Consider the following 9,169-nt stretch of genomic DNA (forward strand, 5'->3'; position numbering starts at 1 on the left):
TACAAATGTTCGGGCTACCTTGTTTTCAATTCAAAGGTAAAGTTCAAGTTGTAGTTGAGCCCTTCACCCGGGGGCCGTGCTGAACATCCTCACGTTGTGCACATTAGGTGAGATCCCGCCAGTCGCCCTCCCTCCTCACCCTACTGTATTTTTAAGGGGCATCATTTTGTTCCTGCAGAATATGTGTTTTCTACACATGTATTTTATATTTACATCACTGGGGGTTTGTTGTGTGAGAGCATGTTGAGTGGCTTTCCTTTTTCTCTCAGCACCATGCCTGTAAGCTGTGCTGGTGGACATCTAAGTTACACTTCTCACTGTCGAGGCTCACAGTGTGCTCCTACCACATTGCAAGCTCCCAGTAAGGATGCCCAACTTTCTAACACCGTAAATAACATCAGAATGAACATTCCCAGCTATGTCTCTTTAGGGACAGGCCTGAGATTTGCTTTGAACTATGTATACCTAGGAGCATAATTACTGGGTCATTTGACCCAGAATTTCTCCAACAGTTACTAAATGTGAATAAGTTGTACTATATTGCTTTCCAAAAGGGAAAGTGTTATCCTCAGGGCTTGTTCAGGTATACAAAGGATTGCGTATTACCACTAAGTTCTCCCAGAGAGCTGGGATGCTCTAGCAACTGGTTTTATCACTCACCTCCTCCTGGCCATGTGCTGTCCAAGTTTCTTCTTGCTGCTTTTTGATAGGACTGCAGCACCAGCGTCAGTCTTCCTGTGGCTGCCACCCCTCCTGATGTCTGCCAGGCCCTCCCCTTGATCTTTCTTTCTTCCTTCGTCTTTTCCTGCAGCTTTTCACTTTGCTCTTTTGTCTTTGAACTTTAGACTTTTAGGGCCAGCGTCATCACCTGTGTTCTGCTGGGGAGCTATCCAGACATGCTACATCTTCTTCCGTCTTCTCATCTGAGGTCCTTATCGTTTATTTTAATTATATATTCATTTTCTCTCATGTTTGGACCCCTGGTCCTCTACATTCTGGGCACTTCTGGGAACCAAAGTGGAAAAGTACCAAAGATTTCAAGTGTTCTCCAGGACACATTAGCACCAGGCATTGGAATGAGAAACACTCTGCATCTTCACTCAGACCACTCGGCCAACTTCACTTTACCCCCCCTCCCCTGCTAGAAGGAGCAGGCCAGAGTCCAGAAACCCTGTCCATCTTGTCCCCTCTGTATCCCAAGACCTGTGTGAAACCTCACATATAAAAGGTACTCGAAACATACATGTCAAGAGAGAGTTAAGTAATGAATTTTCTTCCTCTTCGTGACCTTCCTTCTTTGGCACTGCCATGGCAGTTGGCCCAAAAGCCTCCAAGATGGTCTAGTTAAGTCACTTAATTAGCTAAAATACTAAGTGGTAGATAGATTGAGAGGGCTGCAGATGGGGTCCCAGACCATTCTGATGCCTGGGACAGTGAGGCTATGAGATGTCAGCACATTACAGCTCAGTCATATAATTCATCTGGTCAAATAACAAGTTCAAAAGTAAAGAGGTTTTCAACTTTTAGCTAAAGAGGGCACTCAATTTTCTCACTTCGATCTCTTGACTGAATTGCTAAAGTTAGTTTCCAACTGGCCGACACCCCAGGATAACAAGACACCCCTCCTTCAACATCCTGCAGTGCCCTTGAGCAGCACCGCCACCCAGCATGGCTAACCCATGCATGCCTGGGGGAAGGGGGAGCCAAGAAGCTGAGGCATGGAGGGAAGTCTGAGAACCCCACCTGTTACTTTAAGGTCTACTAAGTCAGGCAAATCTCCATTAGAGACTCAGCAAAATGCTCATTAAACACAATTTACATGTAACACACACTGCAAGAAAGCTTCCTACATTTTCAGAGGCAGCAATTACCAGACAATTACGTTTCCAGTCAGAGTAGTTAGAAAACTCCATGTTTACAAAAAATAAAATAGAAATATAATTTGGGGTTTAATCTGCTTTTGTTAAAACAAAATAAGGCAAGATATTTGTGTTAGGTAGTTAGATATAAGGTTGGATGATGGATGTGGTTAGGCTATTTTGGACTGGTGTAGGTCAGGCTGACCTGTGCTATTATAGGAATGAGGCTGATCAAGACCTTGTAGGTGGGTTGTTTTGAGAACAGAGTTAAATAAGACCTGAGAGACTTCCAAGGAGCAGCTGATACTCCCCAAAGTTTTGTATAAAACCCAAAATTGTGCTTTCTGTGGAGCCTGCAGTCACTAAGATGGGACCTGGCTTGCTATGCCAATCAGCAACTGAACTGACTTTGGTCTTCTAACTACTCTGACTGGAAAATAATTGTCTAGTAATTGCTGCCTCTGAAAATATAGGAAGCTTGCTTGCAACATGCTTTATGTGTAAATTGTGTTCAAACTTTCTTCTTTTGCTAAAACTTTTACTTGTTCTTTTCAATGATTTCAGTGACTACCTCAAGCCACTGCCACTCTAATACTTGTTTTGTTTTTGCAGTTTTTTTGTTTTGGGGGGTTTTTTTTGGCTGGGGCTGGGTTTGAACCTGCCACCTCTGGCATATGGGGCCGGCACCCTACTCCTTTGAGCTACAGGTGCCTCCCATACTTGTTTTGTTTTTATCAAAATGGTTATGATGTAAAATGTTCCTTTGACCCAAGAGCAGTACCCTCTGCCTGGGAAGGTCTTCTTATTCCATCCAGCATCTAATAGCAACTGAACCGACTTTGGGGAACAATAGGGTGTTACGAGTTCCAGTGGCTACCCCCTGACATGGCCATTTCTTGTGCAACAACTTAGCTTTCATTCCCAAATTCCCCTTAACTTCCAATACCCTGTCTTTCCTTACCAAAACTTGGACAAAGGACCCAAACTAGCTGACCAGACTCTCTTCCTTAAGATCTGGATGTTGAGTGCAGTGGCTCAGGGATGAAAAAAGATTGCATCCATTCAGGCACAATGCCCAGGAAGAAACGTACTTGGTGCTTCCTACTGCCTGTACTTGTCTCTCTTCTGGGTTTCGATCCTTCGGTCCTTATGTCAGCTCCTCGACATCCGTTCACTACGTTACCTTTGAGCTTAAGGTGGCTAAACTCGGTTTCTGTTGTTTATAACCAAAGAATCACGGTACCAGCTCATATCCTTATTTGAAGACATTTTAAGTTTAAAGCTATTCACTATTTTAGGCTTATGACATGGTATTAAGTTGAAAAAGAAAGTTGCAAAACCATAGGCTTATTGACAAAATGTAGGCTAACACAAAACAAAATAACTACTTACAGAAAGTAAAAGACTATAAGAAAATGTACTAAATGCTGAAAATGATCATGTTAAGATAGGGTGTGCCTGATTTCTCTTTATTTTCTCTGCATTCCAAATTAATTGTGATATGGCACATTAATAATGGAAATATTAATTTATAATAAAGCATAAAATGAGGAACATATTGTCTATTATTAAGGACGGTACAGTATTTTGACCTTCTTACGAAAGTTACAAATGTATTACTTGGCCTCCTGTTCCAAATTTCTAGTTCAATTTCCTGCCAGAATTCTCAATACACAGTAGCAGGGTCGGCTCTTAATCAACTCTTAATCATCGTGGTAAGGAACTGGGATGGCGTGGGCTCGCAGCAATCATCTCTCGGTTAGAACAGCCACCCGCAACACATTTCAGAACTAAAGATGAGTCACTTGAAAATACGCTTGCTAGTGGGATTTTACAAAAAGTCCTACCAATCACTTGTGGAAGCCAGGGCATGTGGGAGCCCACTGAAGTGAAAAGCCAGCTCTCAACCACAGAGGTTTTCAAAGGCTAAAGAACATTTTCTTCTTTTGGTTTAATTAATTCTAAATTAAGAACTTATTTGGAAATTGAAAAAGACAAGAAAGCTCATGCTTATTGTTCTGTGTAAGAATAAACAGGATAAGGAAGGTAAAATCTGAGTGGACTACATGATTTTTGTGTTAAATGTCTGCGTATCTTTAAGCAGGAAGTCTTCAGTACATTTTGTTTTCTAGATGTATTAGTTTTCTATTGCTGCTGTAACAAATCTCCACAAACTTAGTGGGTGAAAGACAACACAAATTTGCTTTTCTGGCTATGTTTGTCCCCTCCCAAATTAATGTTGAAATTTGATCTCCAGCGTTGGAGGTGGGGCGTAATAGGAGGCGTTTCGGTTATGCGGCGGATGCCTCATGAATTAATTAATGTTCTCCATGGGGCAGGGTGAGTTCTTAACACTGTTAGTACCTGAGAGAACTGGTTCTTTAAAAGAAACTTGTGCCTCCTCCCTTTCTCTTGCTCTGTTGCTTCCTCTCTCAACAGGAGATCTCGGTTCATACCTGGCCAGGGCCTGCAAACAACGAGGACAAAAAATCGACAGGAGATCTCTGCACACACCAGTTCCTCTTCACCTTCCACCCTGGGTGGAAGCAGCCTGAAATCCTCACCACAAGAGAAGGCCTAATCTTGAGCTTTTCAGTCCTTAGAATCATGAGCCAAATAAACCTTTGTTCTTTATAACTTACCCATTCTCCGGGTTTCCTTTACAGCAACACAAAACAGATGAAAATACTCTTACAGCTCTAGAGGTCAGAAGTCCACAAACAATCTCACAGAACCAAAGTCAGGGGGGCTGGTTTTACTGGAGCATCTAAGGAGACTCTACCTGCTATGGTTTGAATGTCCCCTCCAAAATTCCCCATATTGAAATTTATTTGCCTTTATGACAGTATTTAGAGGTAGGACCTTTAAGAGGTGATTGGGTCATGAGGGATCTGCCCTCATGAACTGATTAAATGATGTTATCTTGGGCCTGAGTTAGTTACCTCAGGAGTGGGCTCCTGATAACAGGATAAGTTCAGCTTCCTAGCTCACTGTCTTGTTTGCCCTTCCACCAAGGCAAGATGAAGCAAGAAGACTCACCAGATGCAACCCTTTGATCTTGGAATTTTTTAGCGTTCAGATCCACAAGCCAAATAAACTTTTATTATTTACAAAGGACCTAGTCTGTGGTATTCTGTCACAGCAGGAGACTAACTGTCCTTTCCCCATCTTCTAGAGCAGTGGTTCTCAACCTGTGGGTTGTGACCCCTTTGTAACAATGAAAACACATCCTGCATATCAGATATTTACATCATGATTCTTAACAGTAGCAAAATTACAGTTATGAAGTAGCAACAAAAATAATTTTATGGTTGGGGGGTCACCACCACACGAGGAACTGTATTAAAGGGTTGTGGCATTAGGAGACTTTAGGAAGGCTGAGAACCGCTGTTCTTGAGGTGTCCTTCTGTGGCGCTGCTCCACATCATGTCACCTTTTCTCCTCCTGCTTCCATCTTTACACGGCTTTCTCTTGTCTGACTCTGACCCTCTTGCTGCAAGGGTAATTAATCCTTGTGATTACATTAGGCCTGTACAGATAACCCGGGATAATCTCGAGATCTGTAACTTACCACATCTGCAGAATTCCTTTCACCCTGTAACATTCCCAGGTTCTAGGGATTAGGATGTGGACAACTTTGGGGGAACAATAAGTATCATTCAACCCAACACAAATACTTTAAAATTAACAAATGCTTTTGAAAACATAGAGGACAACATTTCTTAATAAAAGTATGTTAATATCCTTCATGCATGATAATTAGAATTATATTATGTCACATATAACACAGTAGAGAAGTACTCAAATTAGAGAGGGTTCATTTTTTAATAGCTTCATCGATTTTTCTGACAGCAGTGTTGATTTTATTTTAAATTTTCATTTGTTTCATAGATATAAGGCCAATAATTTTTTAATGATAAAATTATATGTTTCAAAATTAAAATATTGATATTGTCTTTCTGACATGATTAGTAATAAAGATATTTTACTAGAGGGAATCAAAATTTCCAACTATTACTTACATCCTCCGTATGTTCTTTAACTTGTGTGATAAATGAAGTATTCTAATCAGCATCCTTTCTGAAGAGAAACTATAAGGGGTTAGATATATTGTTCCAGTTTGGAACACTGAGGCATCAGCCCTTACTGATTTGGGACCCAGTTAAGAACTAGGGTGTGAGGAGGAACCACACCTGAGCCTCCAAAACAGGCAGTATTAAAGACCCCCCCCCCTTAGCATCCACGTTGCATTTCAAGGAGAGCCCACTGGGCTTCACGACAAGGCTCACGGCTTTGACTTCAGATAGCTTTCTAATATGTAGAGGAAACTGAGCCCTGACCTTTAGCCTAAGACTCTTCCTTCTTGAGAGACCTGGAGAATCATGAGAGGCATGTGAGTTGTGTACATGCAGGAGATCAGAAAACTGGCCTCCAAGAGAGAATGTATATGTGAGGGGTGGCAATAATAGTTATGGTAAAGATTCTCTAGATTCCCAAGGTCTCTCGATGCTAGAGCAGAGTTCTTGCTTAAGGTCTGAGATTTTGCAAAAACAAGTTGGAGACATTCTAACGCTTTCCATGTTCCCCCTTTTTAGGGCTGATGTTCAATAATTAACTTTTAACTACTTCCCCCTGCTTTATGATAATAAATACAGACCCGAGGTTTACTCAAGGGGGCTCCTCCCAGAGATCCTCAGTCCCCAACATAGACTTTGTGTCAAGCCTCTTCATTCCTCCCACCTCATCTGGTGACCCCAAACTCCTTCACTAATAAACATGACTGTCTGATTTCCAAAGGAAATAGAAGTTGATAGAAGTATCAAGCCAGAGACTGAGGCTTATGTAGTAAAGTATTTACTGTTGGTGGACACAACAGCCTCAGCAACAGGGAGAGCCCAGTGATTAGATAATACACAGGAAGGCCAGGCATGGTGGCTCAGGCCTGTAATCCTGGCACTCGGGGAGGCCGAGGCAGGAGGATCGCTTAAGGTCAGGAGTTTGAGACCAGCCTGAACTGGGACACACATGCACATACCCACGTACCAGACACACTTTCCAAGACTTCTTTCCAGTAGTTAAAAAATTCTGTCTCCCCTATAGTAGCTAAAAAATTTCTCTGAACAAATGAAATAGTTGTTCAAAAAGTTTACTTTGAATTGCCTAAAAAAGACATGTAAGATGTAAGATCAACTCTTCTTAAGAAAACACGGAAGTATTTGGATTATTTTGGAAATAAACTTCATAAAAAATTAAAAAATTTTTTTCCTGATTTACTTGAAACAATAAAGTTTCATCCATCCACAAACACTAGCTCCCCTAAATTACCTCGGTAATTTTTTTGTAAATTAAATTTTCATTAATTGGTATTCTACTCATTCAGAATTTTCGACAATGCCATTTCAGTTGGTATGATTAAAATTTTGCCTTTGTATAATCTAGTGCTGATGTTCGATAATTAAACTTTTAACTCTATCTTTTAAAGATAGAGTTTGCCAAGCAAACTAATAACAGAACCAAGACCTCAGAGTGATGGTCTGCTTATTTGAAAAATGTAAATAAAATTCTTTGACATGATTCTATGCAAGTAGAGGCTACTCAGATATGTACTTTCTACATCAACATCGGTTTCAGTTTATGTACCTGAAATTCATTTTTAAAAAATTATTTCTTTAAACGCATTTAAAATTCACACAGATGACCTCAAAATTAGTGACTTTCCCTGCCCCTCATATTATAAATAAATCACCAATGGCCAAATAATTGGAAACCTAAACAAAATCAAAAGATTTTTAAAGGCACAATCACCCTTACTGACGACAATTCAAGATAGGAATTATACCTAACAGCCTTTTTTGTAAAGAAAGATCAAACACATTTTAAATTGAGAAATGCAGTCTAATATATTTAGCACCCAGCAAAACTTAGAAAAACTTCAGAATTATTTTTTAATTATTCTAATTTTTCTCCCATAGTCTTACCTAAAAACACAGGGATAACCATTTCACTTTCTATAAATCAGAAACATCATAACTGACAGATGAAAAACTGAACTTGAAGATATAAGAGAGTTTGGTTGTTTTTAGTGAGAAAAACAGAGCCCCGGAGTCACTCTCGCAGATGTTGATGGAAACACATCTCTTTGAGAGATAAATCCAGAAAGTACTTAACATTTTCTTATTTAAAGTAGGTATAGCATCTTGTCATTTTACGTTCAGAAGGGTTTATAAATGGCAATTAATTGTACCTGATTACACAAACTACTTAAGGCAAATAAATAATTCAGCCAATTGAGTAGAATGTGAATGTTTTAAAACAATAACTGAGAAAATGACATGAAGGCTGTGTTGACCAGTTTGATGGAAGTATTTCGGACTGCATGTGAAAACCCCACACTGTACCCTAGAAGTGCATTAATGTACATAGTTACCATTCAATAAAAAAAAAAAGAAAAAAAATAATTCAGCCAATTACTTTGATTCCTGTAGCCAATCCAGCTGTTTATAACTAGATAGTACTTGATTAATAGTTTTGATTGCTAAATGATTAGTTATTTCAAAATTTATTTAAAAAAACAAAAAGCTTTGAATAAATAATATTATATCTGTCACTTGCTTTGAATTAATCCTGGAGTAGAGATGGATGATTATGGATGAGACCAGATGGGTCATGCATTGACAATGGCTGAATCTGGGTGACGCACGCACAGAGGTTCGTTATAGTGTTTTCTCTACTTCTAATATTTTGTTGTTTTCTGAAATATAAAAGAAAAGGAAAAAGCAGCTGTGCTGAAGGCAGTTGAAAGAAAGCAAGACTACTACTAGCTGGGCAACCTCAGCCCACCTACCACTTTGAGGCGATTAGGTACAAGGAATTCCTGGGAGAACAACAATGAGATTGCTATACAATAATAAGTGTGATTTTTCAGGCCTTGGGCCTCTCGTTGGATGAGAACTGACCACGATTCAATATCTGCTTCTCAGTGAAAATGGGTATATATATGTGTGAGCACACCTACAGCTGCACATTTAAAAACGTATAATTACACCCCACCTTGTTCCCAAAGGCTTGAAGATATTTGTGCACATGTGAAATAAAACTTAAATTAGTTTTTCCATTTAAAATTTCTCTCCCTAAAAATAAAGCTCCATGAATATTTATTTGATATTTGCATAAGAAAGGCAAACACCTTGTCATGAGACCCTTTTGTTCAGTGGGTTCACGTCACTCAAGCTCATAATGAGGGAGGGAGCAGCTTTCCCACTCACAGAGGAACGGTAGGTTTGCTTTTGAGTGTACTGTGATTAATATCA

Source organism: Otolemur garnettii, unplaced genomic scaffold, assembly GCF_000181295.1.
Source record: "Otolemur garnettii isolate 467f Iridium unplaced genomic scaffold, OtoGar3 scaffold00002, whole genome shotgun sequence".
NCBI lineage: Eukaryota > Metazoa > Chordata > Mammalia > Primates > Galagidae > Otolemur > Otolemur garnettii.